This window comes from Rhea americana, unplaced genomic scaffold (genome assembly GCF_003343005.1).
Source record: "Rhea americana isolate MKP2758 unplaced genomic scaffold, rheAme1 scaffold_40, whole genome shotgun sequence".
In the NCBI taxonomy this organism is placed as follows: Eukaryota; Metazoa; Chordata; class Aves; order Rheiformes; family Rheidae; genus Rhea; species Rhea americana.
This window is the reverse complement of record NW_028186535.1, coordinates 4,711,105-4,736,270: the sequence shown is the minus strand read 5'-3', so window position 1 is coordinate 4,736,270 and position 25,166 is coordinate 4,711,105. Positions and strand designations below refer to the sequence as shown.

The 25,166-nt window shown below is 35.7% G+C and overlaps 1 long non-coding RNA gene across 2 annotated transcripts; it reads right to left on the bottom strand.

Annotated features, from left to right (window-relative positions):
• Positions 1-1,256: 1,256 nt before the first annotated feature.
• On the bottom strand, positions 1,257-19,139 carry LOC146590618 (uncharacterized). 2 transcript variants are annotated; one of them, XR_014896964.1, is made up of 4 exons: positions 19,003-19,139; positions 17,827-18,032; positions 10,758-10,885; positions 1,257-1,405 (listed from the first exon to the last, which is right to left on the bottom strand). It is a non-coding gene; the product is annotated as an uncharacterized LOC146590618 (long non-coding RNA). The 2 variants fall into 2 exon arrangements; XR_014896963.1 differs by lacking the exon at positions 1,257-1,405 and having other exon boundaries at positions 10,703-10,885.
• Between the last annotated feature and the right edge of the window lie 6,027 nt (positions 19,140-25,166).

The window sequence follows — 25,166 nt, the reverse complement described above, 5'->3', positions numbered from 1 at the left end:
AACTAAATTTTGAAAAGTGAAAGGTGTCCCAGAGCCAATTAAGTTTCTATATTTTGCAAAAATAGGCTCAGCCACATAAAGAAGGTAAATCCTATACATTTTCAGAGAGAGGAAAAGATGCAGTGGAAAACCAGATATTGTTGGACATGAGAGAACCAATTTAGAAGACAGAATAAATATTTGAATTGTAGGAATGCTTCAGCTGGATACATATAATCTTAGACTTGATTAATGTGTTTAATTTATTAGTGTCCCCAAATTTATCATATTTTTTCTTTAATACATTTATACTACTTAACTGCAATTGAAAGTTCTCATTCTGCTGCTCAGACATTTCTTTTTCTAATAATGACTTTCTGAGCTCTTTTTTGGTTTATGTATATATTCTTTATCATTTAAACTTCATTCTAGTTGATTTGAAAGCTTATTGAGATAATCAAGCTAGGCTTTGAATGGCACTATAGATAATTTGAATTGTCCTTTGAGGAGTTTCATGACAAATTTGAAGCCTGAAGTTAATGAGCAATTTATAAAACTGATTTTTTGTCATGTTTTAAGATGAAATCTCCATGTGTCCTTTAACTTCAGAGTTAACACAGACAGCTCTGTAATACCTGTTTTTGCTTTTCTACAATGATATCTGAATGCCTTTCAGTAGTCTGCTAAGCAATGAGTGACTTGTATCTGGAACATATGACTATTTCCTTCATTCTTTCTTGGATGCGGATATTTTCTTTCTTTTCTTTCTTTTGGATGCTGGATCATATATTTCGACTATTGAAGACTAGGTCACAAAAGGGCATCTTGAACTCGAAAAAGAAGTTGGCGAGGTTGGTGGTGATTCTTAGATCTTATAAGAATTCTTTCTACAGCTTTGGACAAACCCGGTAAAAAGCTCTTCTTCTTTCCTGAAAATGATGTATTGCTGCAGTAAAATGTTTCATTATATTTCAGAGATCTTTTGGACCTTGAAGGAATCCTATAGGTTTTCCTTACTAAGGAAATAAAGACTAAGATCTTATACAGATATTTTATAGAGTGATTGGTTGGTTATGTTTGACGAAATTCTCTGTTGCTTTAGAATCTCACTTTAGAAGCATACAAAGTCATAGAATTTTCTGGAGTTTAGTGTAATCTGGTTAAGAAACAGCAGTTGCATTTGTTTTTAAAGTGTAATTCTCTCGTCTCTTAGTCACAATCTAGGCCACCTATTTTATAATTACAATGAACTCAGCAACAGCATGCTCTGTGGGTAAGTACTGTGCTATTTTTATTCAATTTTTAATGTGGTAGTCAAGCAAAATGAGACATTCAGTATTACAGTAACATGACTGAAGGCACATGAAGGCTTTACTTCTCTTCCTTTCTTGTTCAATATCATTAAACATTATAAATCCTGTAGCCTCTGCAAAAGGAAATAAAATAACTAATTAAACTAAAAAAAAAATGTTAGACAATAATGCAATAAACCAAAGAAAAATAAAAAACAGTTCTACCATGGCAGAATGACAGTATATCTGTTTTTGCTCCATTTTGTTCTGCCTGAAAGTAACAGTGATGTCTGTGGGTATGATTTAAATGCTCCAGTCTTTTTCTTTGATTAAAAGTTGTTTTCTTTAGTTTGGATGATAAAGAATAACTGAATTTTTATGCCTAAAGAATGATTTTTTTTAACTAGGTTTACAACACTGAATAAGTTCTTGCACGTATCAACTTCTTTCTATCTGACTTAGATTTTGGCCATTTTCCAATGCAAATGTTCTAGTTTAGGTGTCACATTAGACAAAATCAGTTTCCTCATGGGATACACAGCCAAGTTCACTACCTAGTTCTCAGTTGTTGAATGTTGACGTTTTCTTATCTGATCAAATTACTGTTTAAAACAATGTCCTTGGGAATTATCAGCAAACTTTACTTTCTGTTATACACTAATATTATCCATGGGAGCCAATTATTAAAAGTGTTACGAACAGATGGTGCAGTGAAGCAATAAGAACTAGTTCAATAATGTAACATAATGGGCCAGTACACTGTATAACAATGTTACAAATCTTCCACCTATTTAACACTTGAGGAATAAGTTATTTATTATTAGAATATCAATTCCATATTTGGATGGACAAACTCCATTTATATTTAAAATGCTTTCTTTTCGGAATCTTGCTGTAATTTATGACTATTTTTCTGGCTTTGGAGGACAGCTATAGTTGTGGATATATATATATGTATGTGTGTGTAGAGGGGAAGGTTTGTTGCCTGTATTTCTCACTTTCCTCACTTCCTCACTGGGGACTCTTGCGCCAAGGGTTCAAGAATCATAGAATCACAGAATCAGTAAGGTTGGAAGGGACCTCAGGAGATCATCTAGTCCAAGCTCCCAGCTCAGCAGGGTCACCTAGAGCATGTTAGACAGGGTTGCATCCAGGAGGGCCTTGAAGATCTCCAGAGAAGGAGACTCCACAACCTCTCTGGGCAACCTGTTCCAGTGCTCCGTCACTCTCACAGGGAAGAAATTCCCCCTCACAGTCAGGAGGAACTTCCTGTGCTTCAGTTTCTGCCCATTGCCTCTTGTCCTGTCACACGGGGCAACTGAAAAGAGTTTGTCTCCATCCCCTTGACACCCTCCCTTCCGGTACTTGTACACATTGATAAGATCCCCCCTCAGTCTTCTCTTCCCCAGGCTGAAGAGGCCCAGCTCTCGCAGCCGTTCCTCAGAGGGCAGGTGCTCCAGCCCTCTGATCATCTTTGTGGCCCTACGCTGGACCACTATAAAAACTACTAAAAACTGCTATAAACCTACCATGAAATTAGTTTAAATCCTTTTTTTTTTTTTTTTTTTTTTTCATTAGTAAGTTCTAAGTAGAAATGGATGAGCTGGTCTTACAACTCTGAGCAGATGAATGATCCCATATCCCATTGTAACTCCAATATTGAAAATCAATTATTCAAAAAAAAAAAAAAATCACAGTTAGATAAAGGTGTACACAAAATTTGCCTCTGATTAATTTAGACAACTAACTTCAATGCATTTCAGAAGACATTATTCACTAGTTTACATTCTCTAAATGGTTTGTGAACATTAACTGCCACCTACACCTCTCACTTAGGCCACTTTTACATTAATTAGATGCCTTGCCTGGAGTACTTCTCTTTTGTTATATTTTTCCTTAAGGGCCAGGTGGCGTCCTCCACAAATGACTAAACTCAGGATTCCTAAAGAGTTACATTTCTATACCATAAATAAATAAATAAAAAGGATAAAATCTTCGAAAGGGCAGCCTTCAAAAGGCCCCCAAGTTGTTGTTTAGGTCTATTTTCTATAGGGCTGAGTTTGAACCAATAGCTTCAGCTAAACTCAAAGGGAAAGAAAGGACTTCCCAGAAAGATTAGGAGTGTATTTCTCAGGTATCTGTCCTATAGATTAGAGAGCATTTTTAAAGAACTTTTTGGATAGGATTAAGTATTTCCATTTCTGGTCAAAATCTAGGAGAGTTAGTAACACAAATATGATGGAAAGTTGAAGAATAGCCAATAACTGGTTTTAATCAATTGAAATTTTAGACTGCAGTTCAGGTTGTGAGTGTTAGCAGTGACAATTTCATTTTATCCAAATCTATTCAGCCACCTAGTACTGCTAAAAATGGCAGTAAGCATTTGCTTCCACTTTTACAGAAGTAGTGTAATGTTCCTTTGCTGCAGGAATAACAATGGTTTGGATTCAAGTTAAAGCTAAAATACACAAAACCTTTTTTAAACTCATGAACCTCTTAAATGAATTGTGCAGTTGTCTATTATACAGTAACATGTTTAATGCAGTATCAGTCACCCTAGAATACATTTGACTTATGATTCTTTTAGTATCTGTATAAGCATGAAATGCTAATCCCTGCAGCAGGACTTAGCTTTTCATCTCCCTTTGAGTAACGTAGTGCTTTGAGAAACTACTGCTCTTCTATAGATGCAAGAGTCAGGTACTGAGTATTAATTATGGATTAATCTCAGAATTTGTCACTTTTATTGTGAATGTGGAAGTGGGTGCTTCACTGAACTTCTCATTAAATTATTTAAACTAAGTATATGTGAATGTAAAGTGAGACCAGAATCTACTGTGACAAATCTATCTTGTGAAATGTTAGCACCTGCAATCTCTGCCTGATCTGGACAAACTGTTTTCTTGCACCTTTCTGTTTTTCTCCATTTTTTTGGCCACAACTAAATAAGAAGCAGCTCTAATTCATTATCTTCCACCCTCTAGCCAATGACAGCTTGCAGAATGCCTGCAGACTTGTCCCTTAGGTCTACTTAGAAAGATGCTAAGCTTCCAGGAATTTTTAACGTGGGAGAGAGCATGGTTTCTGGACAACCCACTCAAGATGTACGGGTCTTGCCCTTTGCAGCACAACAAATCTAATGTCTAAAATAGCTCATGGAGACCTCAAAGATGAGGAGCTGATTTAGCTCATATTAAGAGAATACAATTTCATCCAAGGCAGGCAGATAGTTGTAATTAAGATCTAATAGGAGGATGAAAAATCTTTTTTTTTCCCCTTAAAAATCCAAGCTTGCTTTTCCTTGTAAGTAAGTGAAAGCTTTCTCTAAATATAAAAATAAAACTGCGTTAGTGATGCCAGTACTAGATCAGGATCTACTCTAATCTAATCTAATCTAGTTTGATGTCCTGGAAAAGAAGAGTTAAGTATTTACATACTAACAACTTTATGAAGTAATGCTACATGTTAACTTTGCAAAAGGCAATTCCCATTTAGTATATGTGTTTTTTATTGATTTTATGAGATTCACTTTAACAAGCAAATTACTAGATACTATTGTCTGCAACTTCCTACCAACAAAATGAATGAAGAGATGTAAACATTAATTAATTCCTAGCCTATGTGATACAGAATCTTATTATCTTATCCTTTACTGATCCTCACACATATTATATACATAAAGCTAACTTAAATTGACCGTCTCTGTTATTTTTCCCTGCTATGATACAGTGAACAAGTTTTATTTCTATATGCCTTGAATATATTCATTGTGTCATCGAGAAATAAATTTTACTATAGCAGGAAATGTGTATTTTAGCAAAACATTTTTTTGTCTATATTCCGTGAATCATATTTATACGAATATGGGACCTTTTTAGTTTTCTGTATCTGATCCAGAAACAGAAAAGATAGTTTGGTTAGGATAATATTTGAGTATAATACTGATTTTTTTAGTATTATTCGGTAATATTCTGATTCTGCTGCTGAAAAATGGGAAGAGAAAAGCTGGACATCTCATGATCCTTCCCACTGTGGGACCGTAGTGTGTCTTGGAACTGAACAAACAGAAAATATATCTACCAGAGAAGCATATGTTCCAGACCACTTCTCCAAATCAAAATTAAGATTAGAGAGAAGGACCAAAGGAGCCTCCTAAGAGGTGACTTCAGATTCGGACAGATGGGCTTATCACAGGAAGGATACAAGGGACTCGTTGAGAGATAAGGACATTTCTCAGATATACAACACTTGGAGAAGTTTTATTTTACCCTTGATTCTAACTCTTGGTATAATAAACTTTGAATTTGAGTTTCAAGATGCCAGCTTTGCAAAACCCTTCAAAGAAGGAGCAAAAGTATAAAAGACAGAATGATACTTCTTCAAGTAACATTTTTTTTTCAGAGAAAACAAATTGCACATTGTCAGTTTGTTTTCTAAATCTACATCTATATCTAATTTAAGGCACAACTAGGGGAGAATATTGGACTGTAATATGCCCAGAAAATAACAATAACACCTCTATAAACAAGTCTTCTAAATAATGTTGTCTGCCAGACTTTGTTCACCGTAAAAAGGCCATTTTTAGTCAGACCATTTAGCTCTGTATTTGAATGGTTTTGTACTATCCTAGTAGTTAAATATGTTTCACATTTTTTAGGCCATAAAAATAAAAATCCAGTCAGTAGGAGAAATGGCTGGATTAATTGCTAATTGCAAGAGTAAGAGTGAGAGAAAGGAAAGAGAAAGAGATGGAAAAAAATACATTTTTCATTTAGATTTGAAAATTCTAAGCACTTGGTTCATTTATACTCCATTTCCTGACCTATGGTCCTCATTTGATCTGAAATGTCTTGTGTCTTGATATAATTTTAAGCTTATGGTAATAGAAAGCTGTTCTCAAGCGTACAATGATATAAAATAACATATATTACATTTATAGATTTTACTATAAAATAACATGTATTAAATTTATAGTTTTTTAGTCCTCTAACCCTCATTAGAATACATATACACGGAACAGTAAAATCCCAGGGGCATATCACTAATTGTCGAAGAGAAAGGTAAGAAAACTAGAGGAATAGTAAAAAATTAAATTGCATGTAAAGAGTGTAATTAATGTTGAATTAAAGTTTCCTTGCAAGCTCCATTTAGTGTGTTTAAGATTATTCTACATAGATGAAATACAGAATGAAAAACAACTATTCATGAATATATTTCTTTGAAATTCAAGAAATGAAATATTCTATTATATCTTTCTAATACGTTATTGTCTTTATGTTCTTTTTCCGGGAAAAAGAAAAATCTTTAAAGTAGAAAAAGTTCACTAAACATTTACAAGTAAAAATATATAAACAGATATTTGTGCCTAAGCTTTCCCTATGCTGCTCTACACAGCTGACTCAGTACACTAATCACTGTAGTGGCAATGTGTCAACATTTTTAAGGATATTTTGAATGTTATATGAACTGTAGCTGGCTCCTTCCTTGTGCAGTCAAATCAGAAGGCATAGTCTGCAGCTAAAAATATAAATTCACTCTTTCAGCGGTAGAATAATATTTTTACCTTAAAATCACTTCTTAAAGCGATACTCTCACATCGTATTTTTTTTATTCTGGTCAGATTTGGAATAGCACTTTCTCTAGCCTCAAATTTGAATCTAGGGGGAATGCAGAGAAGCGAGATACTATATCAGTGGAAGTATTGTCTTCTTTCCCCTTATTCTATCAATCTATCGTTGTCTTATGAACTTCCCTATGTAGTTTTGATGCTCTGAATATTACAGGATGATGTTCATTTGTTATGTTTGTTATTTATTTGTCCACTCCACAAACTACAGATTGTGTGTGGACATACTTTCTTGAATTGTGACTGCACAGCTTGTTTGTGGTAGCTTGTAGCTAGCTATTCCAAGGCAAAATCATGGAGTCACCAGTACTCCAAAAATGGTATAGTGCAAATGACCCAATTATATTCCCAACTCTGGGAAGGTGCGAGATACTGTCCTTCCATTTTGTTTACCTCATTCTGCAGTTAGTTTATTTTGGAGAAGTGATGGAAGTTGATACTGTCATGCTGGATGAAATGGCTCAACTTTTCTGGTTCTTTCTGGGAACCAATGTTCTGAACCATGATATTCTCGTATCTGGAGACATGTACACGCATCATGTACCTCTATCAAAATCTAACCCTTCACAAATTACCTTTATGAGAAGATTATAATTTTATCCAAAACATGAACTATGAATGAGTTTTTCTGGAGAAGGATCTCAAGATATATAAAATAGAGTATACTGATATATATGTTTTATGCCCATGGTGTGGGGTTCTAGTTTCCTACTTTTCTATATTTACAAAGGAAAAGAATAGTCTAATGTGCTACCTTGAGTGAAGAGATGAGATATTTGTACTTCATTTTCTTAACTTTTTTGTATAGCCCTTGTGGACTGAAACCATGTACCTGAAGGAAATATCTTGGTTAAGATATCATGAAGCTTCTACTACTGGTCATTAACTTCTAACAATGAAAGTTTGATGAAGCAAGCTTCAAGAAACTAGATAATTAAACCTTTTTAAGAGAACAAGACAGAAATATAGACATACACTAAAACACTTCAGGGATTTTAGAAAGCAGCCTGGGGAGTTATTCTGATCCCTGACAGATACTTTTCTGAAACAGCACTCTGACTTGAGAACTTGCCTTGTTGTATCTCCTAGCAGAGTGACAGGCTTGGCATATTAGAGGATAGAAATCTAATCCCTCCTAATGGATGTTAGAGCTCAAATCTTCTGACCTCCCAGGACGAAAATGAGCACAAATCTTAGATATTTTTGTGATAGTCTAGTCCCCTCATATAAGAAAAGAGATATTATAACTGGGAAAGTTGTAATAAGGGCAACAAGAATGATCACAAGTATGACATGGCTTCTGTGTGAAGGATGATTAAATAAAGTAATCTAAACAGAAAGAGAAATGTTGTAAGGTGGATATGGCAGAATGTCATGAGTGTCAGGGAGAAGGTAAATAGGGAAAGAGTTTTTACTGTCTCTTTTGATAGAAGAGTCATCAGACCAGACAAGTGTGTGTCAAGTGCTAAACAAATAAAAGGAGATACTTCTTCAGGTATGGCTAATCTATGGGATTCTCTGTCTCAGGACATTATAGATACTACAAGTGTGTAAGAATCAGAAAGTGATCATCAAGTGCATAAACAGAAAAATACACAAACACTTTCTACATGGAGTCTCTGAGACAGAGACAGCAATAGTTCTGGCCTATATTTTAAGTAATGCCTTTGTTCTATTCCCTAGATATCTGCTATAGGTTGTATCATGTACATAAAACTGGGATAAAGGCATCTTTGATCTGAAATGGTATGGCAGTCCCATAAACGTTCCGCGTTACAGAAAATTATATTGCCTAACTGCAATTCCTACCGATGCCCATCCTTTCCGCTTAGGGTTATATCTCATTTGGAAACCGACTGCTCTGGTCACAGAGTTAAACAAGGCAACTATGACTTTGAAGAAATGAAGTAGCTAGAGAAGCTTGCCTTCATACAGGCGCTTTACCAGCACCTTGCTTCAGAGGAGCGAGAGAGATGGCATAAAAGGCCAGGAGTGTAGGGGGGAAAAGAAGCACAAGCAAAAGTAAAGAATATTGTATGCGGATGTAGATTTAATAATGAAGGAATTATTCAAAGACAGAGCGCATATTTATGTGTTTGAAGCTCGCACAAAACTTACATCCATGTGCATTGATTTAAATGAATGCATGGGGGCAAAGGGACAACAACCATTCTTGGTCACTTTTCAGTGAAATTGTTCTTAACAAACTTAAACATAGTACTTGTTGCAAAATGAAAATATGACCTGAGATGACTCTATATACCCACCAGAGATTTTAGCTAAAAGGAAATGGGACTATTACTTCCTTTGAAAATGTCTCTCATAATGTTCACCGCAAGATCTCCTTTTAAAGTAAAAATTAAAAATAATGCTTTTGCTTTGACAAAAAGCACAATGAAGCAGAAAAGTGGTCTTTCCAGTTTCCAAAAGACTGGGGCAGTTTTGTACAAGGACATGATAAGTATCTCTCTTAATATCAGAAAATCTAAATCTCCATTAAATATGTGACATTTCTGAACTCTGTCCCTAGATCTTCACTGGTGGAAAATTGAAAGATTTCACAGAAGAATTAGCATCAGAACAGGGCAAACTGTTTAGTCTTTTAGTTGGTTAAACTGTGGTGCTGCACAGTAACATCTTTTGGATAGTTAACTTTCAATGGTATCACTGGATATATTTTTCAATGGTAAGGGAAAAAAAATCTGTTAGTGTAATTGCCCTTTAGCCTCTTTCTCTGAGCTAGCCTATGATTTCACTTTGTCAGTTCTTTGTAAGAGCATTAGATAAGGAGGAGTAGTAGGTAGGGGAAACTTGTCGTTATTTAAATTTAAGCTCTTTTCATAAAGAATCCCTGTGCCAGTTATTGTTTCAATCCTGAATCAGTAAATAATGTTTATTGCCTTCTTCTAATGAACAAACACTGGAAGGAAAAAAAATCTGGTGATGGTCACATTCAATTCACTAGACCAACACAAAATAATTAAGTTATATTGATTTCACATACTGGGGTCATATTAGGCCCCTATATAAACAGCTTTGTCCTTTATACTTTGAAGGTGGCATTACTCCTAAAACATTTCAAGCTATTATTGCTGGGGAAAAAAAAAAAGAGAGAGAGAGAGAAAAGATGAGACAGTGACTAATAGCATGCATTTCGGTTGCAATTATGTCCAAACACAAGCAGAATAACATAAAACTAGGAAAAGTCAATATTACATCCATATATGCTCTTAATCTTATAAACATGAAAAATGGGCAAGAAGTTGGAGCTTTGGGAGAGTTTTTAAAATGGCTCTTCTTTTTTAATTGGTGTATCATAGCCATGGCAGTCCTAAATGCTGCTTTTTACAAGTAAGCTTCCCTTGATGAGTTTGGCTTCTAGACAATGCTTTCAATAAACCAGGTGCATTACTTGGTTACACTCTTCATCTTCTGCAGCCTGTGACAGCTGCAGATACTGTTAATAAGTAGTTAATCAGCTGTCAGTAATATATTTGTTATCATTTTCAGATAATTGTATTGAGAGTGGTCTTGTCTCGAATGTGAAGCAGATATTATTAATGCTGTCGTTTACTTCAAGTAGCTAAGATTTCTCAGTAGCAGATGAATGTTTCTGCTGTTCTCTTGACATATACAATGCTTTCAGCTTCTGGAGTTTCCTGTCAGCTCTCACTCTTCTCACTTTAAATCAGGTCACTTTAACCTATACCATGTGCCATCTAACAGTAATTAAATTTATGGTATATTTGGCAACAGTTGCACGTTGATTCATAATGAGTCTAGTATTTGGTTTATTATGTTTTTTTAAACTTTACTGCAATTAACAGAGTACATACTTCTGAAGAGCTGGTTTTCTGTACATTTTTTCATAAATTCTCTTCTCTGTTCTTGAAAGAGTTTGATGATTTAAAGATGGATAAATAACCCTATCAAGTGAAATATGCTGATTTAAATCCATTGGGATCTTGTAGTCAAAGCACAGGGCACACTACAGGATAGAAACAAACAAACAATAAAAATTATACTCGATTAATAAAGAAAATTGTCCATTACCTGTTTTTTTAATTATTGTTTTTCTTCTTCTTAACGGAATAAGACAGAGCCACTGCTTGTATTGCCGTATCTCCTCTTATTTATATCTATGCAAATCATGATATCATGAAGAGAAATCAGGAATGACAACACAGTGAAAAATATGCCCTTTACAAAAGAGGGAGGATAACTGGTTGTGTTCTTCTTTATGTATATAGGAAAGCCATGCAAACTTTCCTTTACTGATGCAGACTTGACTTTTTCATTGTAAAATGGAGTTCCACAGTGAACAAAATTTTGCTAAAAGATTTAATTATTTAATTTATGTTTTCAAAACATAAGAAAACTCGGTGGATAAAATTTCTGAAGTTTATAAATATTTAATTTCATAAGTTTTTAAAATAAAATATTTACACTTTCTGGGTATGGTTACACTGTATAGTGCAATGCTGCACAATAATATTGCAGCTAGCTCTTATAGTGGAAGCTGTATCTATACAGACCAGTTGCCCTTGCAGAGCATATAAACCCTGAAGAAAAAATAATGTGATTGGACTATCACTGAAAACTCATTCATGGGCATCCTTAGTGTAGACTTGCCTTTTGTTCAAATAAATACTTTTGGTTAGAAATCTTACTTTACTTATTAAAAGCAGTAGAATAAACTGTACTTTAGCAAAACAAAACAAAAGAAAACAAACAAAGCAAAAATCAAACCACCTCAATACACTTTCTTTTGAACTTTTTTCTTACATGTTAAATTCTGAGATTAAAAAAAGAAAATCTATATTAATACAAAATGATATATTTTTCCTATTTTTTATGGTTCAACCTCTAAAATATTTGGAAAAAAACCCCACAGTCATGTAAGTATTAATCATATAGCACTGACACAAGTGTCCTTCGAGGTAATCCATCCTTGTGTTTCAAGAAACTTTCATTCTAAAAGTAAAATATGGAGATTTGACTTTCAAACCAGGATTAGAAAGATATTCAATTCAAAGGCCCTTGGTCTGAGAACTGGTTATGGAGGGTGCTCTAATTCATGTACAAGGTTCATAGTGCCAGAAACAGGTGTAAAATGTAGGCTGAATCATGAATTTCATCATAAGACCTTGAAGCAAGGACAAGAAATAGTGAGATGATTTGCTGAGGAGCCAGTGGAGGGTTTCAAGGAGGGAATAACACAGTCTCTGTAATGGCCAACTAAGCTAATTTTTAATGGGCTAGAAAGAACAGCAGTGCTAATCACAACTACTTCACAGAGCTGAGCTGTGTTCATATTTGCTGGATAAACCCAGGATTTCATTACCATTTCCTATAGCACCTTTTATTATTCCCTGAATCTTCTCCTAGCTATTTTCTTTGCACAGAGGGGCTATTCCTTCCATGGTTAAAGTCTGACAGTAATGCACTGGAACACATCAGCATGAAATATGGTTTTTGATTTTTATACATTCTTGATCATATTTTAAAACTATAGATACTGAAACTACTTTAGGGCATAACTGAAGTGCCCTTTTAAAATGTCCCTGCTGGCTGCATTGTGCTGATGAGCCTGATAGTGAAACTGGCCTTGCTGATATAATAGTATCTTTGCTAGGCTGTAAACAATGACTTTAATCAAGATCCTAAGTGCTTTACAGACAAAATGTTCTTTCAGGGCTTCCTGATTTTATGGAGTCAGAGCGGGCGCTTTGCTTTTGTTCCTGTTGTGTAATTCTCCCTAACCCCAATGACTTCATTTCCTTATAAATCTTCAAATCTACAGGCAATTGCTTAAACTGCTTTTTAATGCCCTGACAGCTGTTAATATTACAGATTATTATACGCTGTAAGTAATGTCTTTGCTACATCTTGCTGAAGAAGACAGTCAAGATGTGGTATGAAATTCCTCTTGGGAACACGTTTGACTGTGTCTCTGAAGCAGGCACATGAGAAAGTCACAGTTACAAACATTTGTGCTCAAAACCCTCTCACTTTCTGCAAGGGCAAGCACTGGTGTGTGCAAACTGGGAAGTTCATGATTACTGAACAGTGAACCCGGATTCCACAGTGAAAATAGGTAATTTAGGATCATAAGCTTACGTTTGGCAAACACAAAAGGTTTTCATGGTTTGTGTGCAAGTATGCAACTGTACATTAAAGGCCTGTGTATGGCAGGAGCTCTTTAACAATAGGGCTGTAGGAGTGAACATTTGTATAGTCAGAGAGAAATTCAGTTTGCTGTCACTGTTTGCATGCAAGAATTTTAAACTATACTACAGTCAATCATCTGAACCATTTTAGGAAGTATTTTGATATTTCAACATATGGCTTCAATACTTATCAGTGAAAAAAACAGAGAAGTTTACAATTCTTTCATTAGATTAATTTATTTTGAATCACATTAGGTTATATTTTCTAATGTGTTACAGAGTACAAAAGAAACACAGAACTGAAAAGTCATTTAAGTCAAATGCTAAACATTTAATTTCATTTAAAAAGGTAGAAATTGAGTGCATTTTTTTCCTGGAATTAAACTTTTGGAAACTTTGTATTTGAAGTGTTCTGATAGATTATAGTTCCACAGAGCTTTCCTAATAAATCCCTCTTGTGTGTTTTCACTTGAAATGTGGTCTATTCCCAGTGACACATGGGAATCAGATCTGTGGTTTCATCAACTCCTTTTTGCACCTGTAAAGGGAGATTCTGAAATATGAAATCACTGTCTAATCAGCAGGTATTCACCCTGAATTTAGATAAATTCCATGTAAACTCAAAGTATCCTGTCTCTCCCTCTCAGTCAAGTGGAATGGATGTACTTAAGATGACAGGAACAGGGAAAGGAATCCATTAACATAATAACAACCCCAAACTTACTGTGGACCTCAGGCAGTTCTGCTTACTGAGTTAGCAAATTATAGACAAAACAACTATATCCCTTAAAATCCCATTGACTGATACTTTGCATAATAAAAATGTTTTAAGTGAAATGCTGCAGTGTTTAGCAAGAATTGGTAAATACTTGGAAGAAACACTAAACTTCAGTTGGGCTAGAGGTTTGTCTAGCCCTGTATCTCTTTGTGTGGCCAGGAGCAGCCTCTTAGTGAAAGAGCATAACACCTGGATATAAGGCAGAGCAACAGTTTTGTGGTTCTTAAAACTGGTGTTACAAATCTGTGCAGGCTGAAGGGATTTCTAAACTCTTGAAGGTTGCTATTCCCCATTGAGAATTTGTTTTTGACAGAATACCAGTATCACCCAACTCGTTGTTCAACCATGTCTAAGGTATTTCAGCATCTCACTTCCTCAGCATATGCATTAAGTAGCACTTCTGAGGTGGCGATTTCTTCACTTTGAGATGTTTTTTCCTCACCAAAATGCTGTACCAACTTAAAGGAAGATATATGAACCCCAGGAAAATATGCATATCTGTGCTTGTTTGTCCAGGTATATCCCTGCTAATAAAGGTTAGCAAGACTGTTTCTGTAACTTTCCCATCCCGAATTACTGAGGAAAGAAACAGCATCAGATATGAATTTCAGAAGCCTGATAAGACAGAAGGAGATCTCAGTCATATGCCTGTCATCCCTCATCGAGTCTGTCTGCTGTACGCCTGTACTCATTCTGTTTATAAAACAAGGTAACTCTAACGTAGCCTTCTGTTTATTTTGGTGGCAGGTTGTGGGGGCGGTTTCCTGGGAGCTGAGCAGCCTGTGCACCCGCTGCGCAGTTCTGCGCACCGAGGGCGGCGAGGGGCTGTACTCCGACGGGAACGCGCGCTCTGCCGACAGGCAGAACGGGGCAATTTCTAGACGCTCCGTCGCTGTTTGTAAATGTGGTTTATATAGTTCAATAGCTCTGGATGTGTTGTACGTGGAATTTTCTCTTTGTTAGTTAAAACTATAACTATATCGAGATTTTTCATCAGACTTACAGTTGCATGCCAGTCAAAATATATTGGATATATTTTTTAGGAGATACTAAAGTAAAAAACCTCCCAAATCTCTGCCTATTGCTTTATATGATAGGAAGAATGAATGCCACATTGGGATATGAATTCCAAAACATAGCTTTTATATTCCTAAAATGCAAACTTAGAATGTTTTTACTGGCAAATGTATTTCTATTCAAAATGAAAAAGGTAGGCATATTTAAGGTTCAATAATATCAAACCATATTTTTAGCAAAACCAAAGAGATTAGCGAACTAATTTCCATACAGAATATATGCAGGCTATTTTCAAACTGAGATTAGACACAGTTTACCTTTTGCTGAAAATCACTGTTTCCTACGAGCTATAATAGACAGAAAGGCCATTCCTATGCTAATTGGACAAGAAGATTCATTGTCACAGCACTATATCATGGAATATTTATATAATTTATTATACATTTTTCCCAGTTACAAAAAGGTACAGGCAATTATGCTCGTAGATACATCCATTAGTCCTGATAACATATATACATCTGCTATAGACTAGAGAAAAGATGCAATAATGTATTTTTAAAAAATGTTAATGTAATTCTGTCATTGTCTCAAAAAAGTTGATGTAGCATTTCTGCAGTTTGCAAATGCTTTATGCATTTACCAATAGAAATCCGTAAGGTACCTGGAAAATGACTGTTACATGACAGAGATTATTTTCTCTCTCTCTTACTCTCTCTCTCTCTCATTCTCTTTCTCTGTCTCTTTTTTTTTCTCTCTTTTTTAACTAATAAATGTAAATTCTCAGAGTGATAGTCCAAATTAAGCAGACTGGACCAATTATTAGGACAGTGATGAAGACATTAAAATAATCGAACCAAGTCATAGAGCAACTAATGAGATGTTGATACTTGTAGCAGTCAGCTACTCTAACAAACAAACCAAATCTTTAAAAAATCAAGATTTGAAAGTTGCAGGACAATTATTCTGTCCTAAAAATATTTCCTAAAGGGTAATTTGATCTGCAGTATATCTGGCCACATCCATAATAAATACATTTACAGGAACAAGGTAGGACAGAGTCATTGGAGCTATGCTCATTTACCTCAGTTAAGGATATAGCCCAAAAGTTCATACTACTTTTTATATAGAAAGCAGGACTTGTCCCAGCTCCATCTTGTGAAGTCAAATGTAAAATGTAACTAACAAGAAGATGCATGGGAGGAGAGAAAATACTAAACCTGTCATATTAGATGCATCTTATCTTTGATCACTCTTATTTCCTACCATGTAGACATTAGAATATTCAAACAACATAATATAATATAAATCTGGTGTCTTGAGTCACAGGGCTGAGAAATGAGGAGACAGCTGCATACCCTAAAGAAAGCCAAGCCCTCTATGGGTTTATTTAACACTCAGAGGGACAATCCTGTTGTTACTGATTTATCTCAGTTCTCAGCGTATATGTTGATCAACTGCAGGTCTAATAGATTAATGGGTCATAACTCTAGCTCCCTACCCATCATAAGTGCTTGTAGTTTATTTCCTCTTTTTCTCAAATGTAATAGAGTCTTTTCAGAGTTGTGGCTTTGGTTTGCTAGTAAAACTGAATGACCCAGATAAGAACAAAATGTTTTATAGTGTTGTGAGTGGCCAACATATCTCTGGCAAAAGACATTGTAATGTTGATTAACTGAAAAAAATAATTCCACTTTTTCCCATCACCTTCCAGTCTCAATGACTCAGATTTACTTTCAAAGGATGTCAGTTCATAAGGCACTGATCTTTCTGAGTTTTATAATAAGAAGTCATTGATATAAATGCAATGCCATTCATTTATAACTGGCATTTGATTCTATGCTGTCTCATCCTCTCTGCTACCCATTTTGCAGTATATTAGGATTAGAGAGAGGTAAATGGAAGTCTGTAGAACTCCCTAAAAGAAACTTTGAATTTAGGTGGGACAGAAATGTCTGTGTTTTCAAGAAAGTTTCTGACTTTCCATTGTTATTGCAAAATAGGTGTAAATGAAGATGGTAGTATTGTGCTTTTTTTTTTTTCCTACCACGGCTTAGTAAAAATATAGAAATTACAGAATGAGATAACTGCAAAAATTAAAATTGTTTATTTCACTGGAAGGTGTGATTTAAAATTTTGAGTGTCATACCAAAAAAATCACAAAAAGAAATAACGTCATTGCTCTTCCTTCCATTTTCAATCTATTTTATAGAATATACAAAGTTGAACAGAGGCAGGTACTTTGAGAAATAAGTTAGAAGACACATACTTACTTTCCAAATATCTCAGTTAGAGCTCTAAGAAGCCTCAAAAATATTTCATGAATATTATGACAGCATCTAAGATCATCTTAGGTTGCTAAATTTGTTGTTTGCTTTGTTTGTACAATTTTCAACAGGCAAGCCAAATGAGCAAAATACATTTTTTTATATGTTTTATATATATGCTTATGCATGTGTGTGTTCAAACCAAAATAAGTAATTAAATTGTGAGATTTTAAAATGAATCACATGAAGTTTGACCAGATATAAAAATTGACGAGAAGAAGACTTTGGATATTTGATGGTGGAGGCAGAAATTTGTAGGCTGTTCTTTACTAGATTACTGAAAAAATAATAAAGTAGAAGAAAGCAGTGTTGATAGTGAGGTCTGTTGCATTTTCCAGATGCACATGTAAAGGGAAATATTTTTAAAATGGAAATTTCCCAAAGGCATGAATGGTACTTGCAGCCACAACAGATACTGGCTATTTCTGTCACCAGCCACAAAGCACAGACAAGAGTCTGGATTTGTCTTGAGTATCTCAAAGAGTCATTTATAAAGAAGGAGCCTGAGAAATCATCACCTCTGGAGCTGAAAGAGAAGTCAGGGAATAGCTGAGAAGATTTCTCTATCTGACACTGTAAAACAAGATATTTCCCTCTTAGACCACGTTTCAAGCAGGAACATGTTAATAACTTGTTTTACCTCTTACTGCTGTTCGGTGGCACCTGGTCCTCTGCTGAGTGGTGATCATTTTACTCCTGTTTTGCACAAGTTTACATGACCACATAATCTAATGGTGAACCACAGACATGCTGTTTTATGGAAAAAACATTCTGAAGCTCTACAGCTCCCTCTCTTCTCAAGGGCTTGAACCCGTCCATTGAAGTAACCATAGAGACTTCACTTAGCTATAGCAAAAGAAGACAATATTTGCTTGTTTCATTACTATAACCAATAAAGTATGTTTTTCAGAGTTGCTGTGATGGCTTATTATTCATCTTTTTGATTGCCTTCTTCCTATATTTTCATAGTAAGTCCAAACTTTTATATTCCTTGCTGCCTTTTTTTTCTCTAAAGCGCTATAATAATTTCTAGGACAAGTGAGCATATTAAATTCATACACTTTTCCAAATAGTACCATATCCTGCAATCAAATACATTATGGGTCATTCAAGGTGAGTCAGCAAATAGAATTTGCCATGAAGCTGTTTACATATGTATGTATACAAATGACAAATACAGAACACAGTGTCAAAAAGCAAGAAAATGCAATCAAGAATTTATATAGTGCCATTATCATTCAAATGGAAAAAAGCCTCTGTAAAACAATGAAGTCACCCTGAATCTGTCAGTTAAAAGCAAATACCAGTGTAAGCGATTATCATTAATACTACTTGTAGAAAAGTAGCAGCTGTATAAGCAACAATTTTTAAAACTAGTTATTTGTTGGTTTTGAAAAGAATAGTGCTTCCCTCTTGCTTTGTCTTTCTCCTTGAAGGTGCCTTCTTTCTTATGGAGAAGCGCAGTATGAATTGGAATGGTTACAAGCACTGAGTCTGAATACAATTATTTCCTGATTTTCCTTTTAGGGCATAACGTATAATCCCATAGTGCTGTGCATGCCAACAAGTTTAAATTTTTAACCAGAGCAACAGTGGGATCTATTTTAAGTCTCCAGTGCTCTTTGATAAATTTTATTTATGTATTTCTTTATGTTACTGAGCATCCCACTGTGGCATCACCTGCATCCTAGTTTTTCGGTGTTGTGGAAACACAGAACAAACTAACGAAAAGCCAGTGGTACAAAAACCTCCAAATTCATTGTTTAAAATTCCAGGGTTAAAGGGTAAGAAGAATATCAATGAAAAAGATACTTACAGAGATGAAAGCTAGATAAAGGTTTTCTGCAAGTAATTCACTTGTGCCTCTGCTTTCCTTGTCTCCCTGCTGTGCACATACACACTTATGCATGTTACGGGCAAGAACAGCTCTACAATCCTGGGAGTTCAGCAACACTCACTCCAAAGGGATATGGAGTGGATGGAGTAGCACTTTCTCAAAGGGCAACACTGCAGAGGGAGAGATAAGGTTGTTACTAAGAGGATGCATGGCTAATCAGAGAGGTTCTGTCTGTCCAGGGTTGTTGCTATAAATGCATTTGCACTGTACAAGGCAATGTAGCACTTAGACACCAAAGCTGAAGGTCAGCTTCCTACTCATAATGGAACTGCAGCAGTGAGAAGCTCAAATGGTCTAATTTTTCTTCCTTTCAATAACAAGGGAAAAGTTTCCAGCTAAGGGCCAGAACAGAATTTGAAGAACAGTCCCACTTTTCTTACCTAGCTGTTTAGAGAATGTTCCAGGGGCGGCTGCTGTGGACACAATTATTTGGTTTATATTGCTCTGACTGAGAACAAAACCAATTGCAATGAGAATGTAACTGCACTTAGAATGCAGAATCTTGCACAATAAAGGTCAAACAAAAAAATAGTAAAATGAATTATCAGTGTTACAGTGATCACTTAATTCTAGTGGAGACACTTGAAAGGATTCAGGATACCCTATGAATATTTCTAGGGAGCTTTAGGAAGCAGTTCATTCTCTTATTTTGGACTGAACTAAGACTGATTTTTTTTTTAAGTTCACATTTTGTCATTTTCATTAAAAATCTTAATAGAAATGATTTCGGAGCTGTTTTTCTTTAAAAATATAAATATTTATTTGAAAGTGTTTCTAGTGAATTCCAGGGCTTGCGTCAGTTAAACAGTGGAACCTGCAGTACAGCGGAAAGATGTTATGAGTGGTTAGATCTGTTTAGAGCAGTTTCATCTAAATAAATATTCCCAATAGTAAATTTGATGAAATATTTTTTTCTTTCTGAATAACTCAGAAAACCCTCACAGTGCACTTGAATACTGATCTGTGCACATCTGTGAAATTCAGTCTCGTTTCCTCTCCCACATCCTGCCTATTTGTGCTTAGGTGGGTGTTGCCAGTGTAGTGTACACTAGCACCTGGTGAAAACAAGATTTATATAAATACATTCATTTGACCTTTTGATCTACAGTTGTCTGGATCCTGGTATTTTAAGGTGAAAAGATTTTGAATTAATGTTCAACAGAGTACAGGAACTTCAACAACGTAAATTTTCAGAAACTTTCTAGCAACATTTTATGATCATAAATCAAAGTAGTTTGTACTCCTAATAGCATTAATGGGATTTTTGAATATATCTGAAGGGAAGTAAGCTCCCAGATCCCTTTGGTATTCAGCTGGAACTCTGTTTCCTCAAATCCTGACTATATTACTCGATCAATGATGCTAGCTCATGTGAATTAAAATTCATAAATTCAGAGGAATTTAAAGGATTTTAACCGCAGAAGGATTCACAACAGTATCTAGTGTGAGCTTCTGCATATCTTATATCATAGAACTCCATACATTTATTTCTTTCTACCCGAATCACTCATATTTCACTAACATACAACCATCTACTATTTATTTAGAGATATAAAATAATGGAAAATATAGACTTTCTAGATAGTGTATTTTCACTGCATAATCAGTATCTTTGTTTAAAACAGTATCTTATTTCAGTTTAATGTAGACTGGTTTTAATTTCCAGCCACCTGAAGCAATGACTTTCTCTCTGAGATGAAAGACTTATTTTAGCCTCTTTTTATCCCTATGAAGAATGTATGCAATGTGAATAATGTAATTTTTTTTTTAATAAAAACAGGTGGAAATCCTTTATCCTCTCAGTATAAGGCATTTTCCTTTAGTTTATGCATTATTTTTGCTGCTCCTCTAAGCTTTTTCATTTTTTTTTCAAAACTGCAGGAACTCTTCTAGTGTTAGTTTTGAAAATCTCACATATAGATGAAAACCAGCTCTTTACTGTGAGGTGCTTCTCTCCTGCAATCCAAGAAGTGACTGTGAAGCCTCTCTGTGCCACTGCTGTTCAAGAAGAAAAGAAATTCAGCCTGTAAGAAATAAGGAGCTTGTTAGTTGGCATAAACATAATGAATTATAGGTAATAAACATTATGATTCACTTTTAACCTAAAAGGGAGCATTGTGTCTCCTGTGCTAGTAAACATTGTCCTATTAGCCTGGAGTGTGTGTAGATAACATATCAACATTGTGGTGGCACCGAATGTCTTGATACTTGTATGATTAACTTACAAAAGCACAGCAACTATGGTAATGCTCTCAGCGCTGCTGAAATATATACTTATTGGTGGTTGTGTTACCTTCAAAACAGAGGCAAGTACATCACCACGTTCATCATATATAGATAGATAGATAGGTAGATTATTTAAAAGAAAAAAGGTTATGAGGAGTGTTTCTTTGGAGCTGTTTCTGTAAGACAAAGACTACAATATCTGTCATTTATATTGTTAGTGTCAGGCCCAGAACATTTTTAAAAAAACCCTACTGGCAGGTTTTGTTCTAATGAAAGATCTTCTCTAGATTTTAGCAATATACAACAGTTAATTCACATCTTGCCTAGTTTCTGCTGTGCAAGTATACAGCACCACAGTAATAACATTAAATTTTAAGTGACACTTAAAGGGACAAACCCAACAAAAGAACAAGTGTATACTGACCATGCCTCTCTCTCACAGTCAATACCAAGGATTTTATTTGTCTGATTTATCTCACCTCCCACAGGGAACTCATGTTGAGATTTTTTTCTGCTATGAACTCAACATTTTTTATACAGTCATTGTTATTTTAGATACAATTGCACCTGCTAGAGATATAGTCTGTAGACAGGGATCCCTATAACCTTGTTCGTTGGAATACATTATGAGGGGAGAGCAGTGGATGTTGCGTACCTTGACTTCAGCAAGGCTTTTGACACTGTCTCCCGTAACATCCTCCTACATAAGCTCAGGAAGTGTGGGTTAGACGAGTGGACAGTGAGGTGGATTGAGAACTAGCTGAAAGGCAGAGCTCAAGAGAGTTGGGCAGAGAGGAATCTCCTGAGGTTCAACAAGGGCAAGGGCAGAGTCCTGCACCTAGGGAGGAATAACCCTAGACACCAGTATAGGCTGAGGGCTGACCTTCTGGAGAAAAGCACTGAAGAGAAGGACCTGGGAGTGCTGGTGGATGACAAGTTGACCATGAGCCAGCAATGTGCCCTTGCGGCCAAGAAGGCCAATGGTATCCTGGGGTGCATTGGGAAGAGTGTTGCCAGCAGGTTGAGGGAGGTGATCCTGCCCCTCTCCTCTGCCCTGGTGAGGCCTCATCTCGAGGACTGCATCCAGTTCTGGGCTGCCCAGTACAAGAGAGACATGGAGCTACTGGAGAGAGTCCAGCGTAGGGCTACGAAGATGATCAGAGAGCTGGAGCACCTGCCCTATGAGGAACAGCTGCGAGAGCTGGGCCTCTTCAGCCTGGGGAAGAGAAGACTGAGGGGGGATCTTATCAATGTGGATAAGTACCTGAAGCGAGGGTGTCAAGGGGACGGGGATAAACTCTTCTCAACGGGACAGGACAACAGGCAATGGGCAGAAATTGAAGCACAGGAAGTTCCGCCTGACCGTGAGGAGGAATTCCTTCCCTGTGAGAGTGATGGAGCACTGGACCAGGTTGCCTAGAGAGGGTGTGGAGTCTCCTTCTCTGGAGATATTCAAGGCCCGCCTGGATGCAACCCTGTCTAACATGCTCTAGGTGACCCTGCTGAGCAGGGAGGTTGGACTAGATGATCTCCAGAAGTCCCTTCCAACCTTACTGATTTTATAATTAGGACCTATTTTACAACAGAGCACGACGTAGTCAGTGGTGTGGACTGGAACAAACACCCAGACAGCATTATATGACACCCCACAAATCCATATGTAATTTGAAAAGTTATTAGCAGTGATTTTATATTTATTTCCAGATCACTGAGAGAAACAAGGTCATGTTTAATACTAATGATCGCAGAACACTGCTAGCAACATCCCTGTTTGGTGACATCTCACTTTGTCAGGTAATTTGAGAACTGTCACTTAATCACTGCTTAATCCATTTAGCATATGCTTTATTGATACTATATAGAATTCTTTTCTAATTTGGAATGTTCATGGTAAACAGTCAAATGCCTTACACAAGTCTTAAGTATCTTACATCTGTACGGATCCCTTTATTAGTCAAACAAGAAAACATCAGAAAACTGGGATAGAACTCCAAAGCTTCGGAAAATTGAATATCCTAGAATTGCTACTTTGAAATAGAAGACATGAGTCTTGCTCAGGGCCAGAACAATGGGAAGAGCACTCATGACCAGTGTATGTTTATTTGAACACACTTTTTGTTGTATATGTGACAATATTCCATTGGGATTCAATTATCTTTTCTTTTCTTTTCTTTTTCTTTTCTTTCTTTTTTTTTCTTTTTCTTTCTTTCTTTTTTTCTTTTTCTTTTTCTTTTTCTTTTTCTTTTTCTTTTTCTTTTTCTTTTTCTTTTTCTTTTTCTTTTTCTTTTTCTTTTTCTTTTTCTTTTTTTCTTTTTTTCTTTTTTTCTTTTTTTCTTTTTCTTCTTTTTTGTTTCACCACTTTAGTAAAGCTTTTCAGTCTGGTAAAAAAATCTTCCAGTGAAAAATCATTATAACTTTGCCCTGACTCCATGTGCTTGTTATATGTGAAAGTAAAAGTACGAAAAAATGAAATCAAGACATTAGAAATGAACAAGCAGACTACCTGGCAAACTGGATTCCTGCTAATTGAAATGGACTTTGCTAGGAAAATCTGACCTTCCCAGTGAATTCAGCTTTTGAAGTTGAATTGTTAGGGATTGTGGGTTTTTAGTACCTTTTTTTTTCTTCTTCTTTTTTTTTGTCAGTAGTGAGAGTCAAACAGCATTCAAGATAGTTATCTAGTACTGTTGTTCACCTTCTCTCACCTTTACATGTGGCAGACAGGCATTCTTCAGGAAGCTAATTGTTTAGGTACCTAAAGGGAAATGGAACATTCATCTTACCCCAAAGTGAATAATTTTCTGAATTTGTCTCTTCTACTTCCAAGAAGTATGTAACCAATTAATTGTTAAGGTTTTGTGAGGTGAGTCCTATCCCCTTGTATTCATTGTTGTATGTTCTCCTAAAAGAACTGTAAAGAGCTCCTTAAAAAGCAGACTTATGTATTATTATCTCACATTACATTACAGTGTATTGACCTGTTAGTCATAAGTCAACTAATACGATGGAGAAAGTAGTTTCCTTAAAATGCTGCCGTGTGCTATCTAACAAAGAACCTATCAAATTTAGATAAAAGATCATCCTTGTCTACTCAGACCTCCAGATGCAGTAGAGTTACAATTCATTACTTAAACCACCAAACATATCATTTTCAATATAAAACTACAAAATATAAAAACAATATATAGAGTTTCTCAAATGAACATTTTGCATCTACAATGAATAACAGTCATGTCACTGAATGTTCATTTCTAGGTAGGAGGATAATGATTTTTATTTCCAGAAAGACTGAATTATTAAATGGGGAATATTGAGCTGGTCATTTGGACAGTGGAATGGTTAGCTGAAAGACATTTTCTGTTTATATCTTTTACCATATAAAGGCTGTGGCTGTTGGATTACAGCTTCTGGAAAACGGAAGTGGAAATATTATATATTTCAGCTTCAAAGCTATTCTACCCCATCCTTAAGAAATCCTCTGATCCAGTTTTATCCATGAATTAGCACTTTAATCAACAAAGAATGGAAAAACATGTTTTGCTACATTTCAGGTTCTAGTGTGGAGGCAGAAGATGAGCATTTGAACTGGGAGAAAGTGAATGACTGACTACAGGCACAAGTAATTCTCGTGTCAAGGCTTTGACAAGTCGTTTGTTGGAAAACCTATTTTACTGATTGCAGTCTACACTTAACAGATGTGCCATCCAGGGATATGTCAGCTCCCTTGCAGCATACCAATTAATGGCAGTCACTGGTGGTGAAAGTAGCTCTTTTAATCTTATTAAGAAAGTGGCATACAATATAATTTCCTGTGTGGGATTGTCTGAATGTGTTTTATCTGCTGAAAAACACCATAT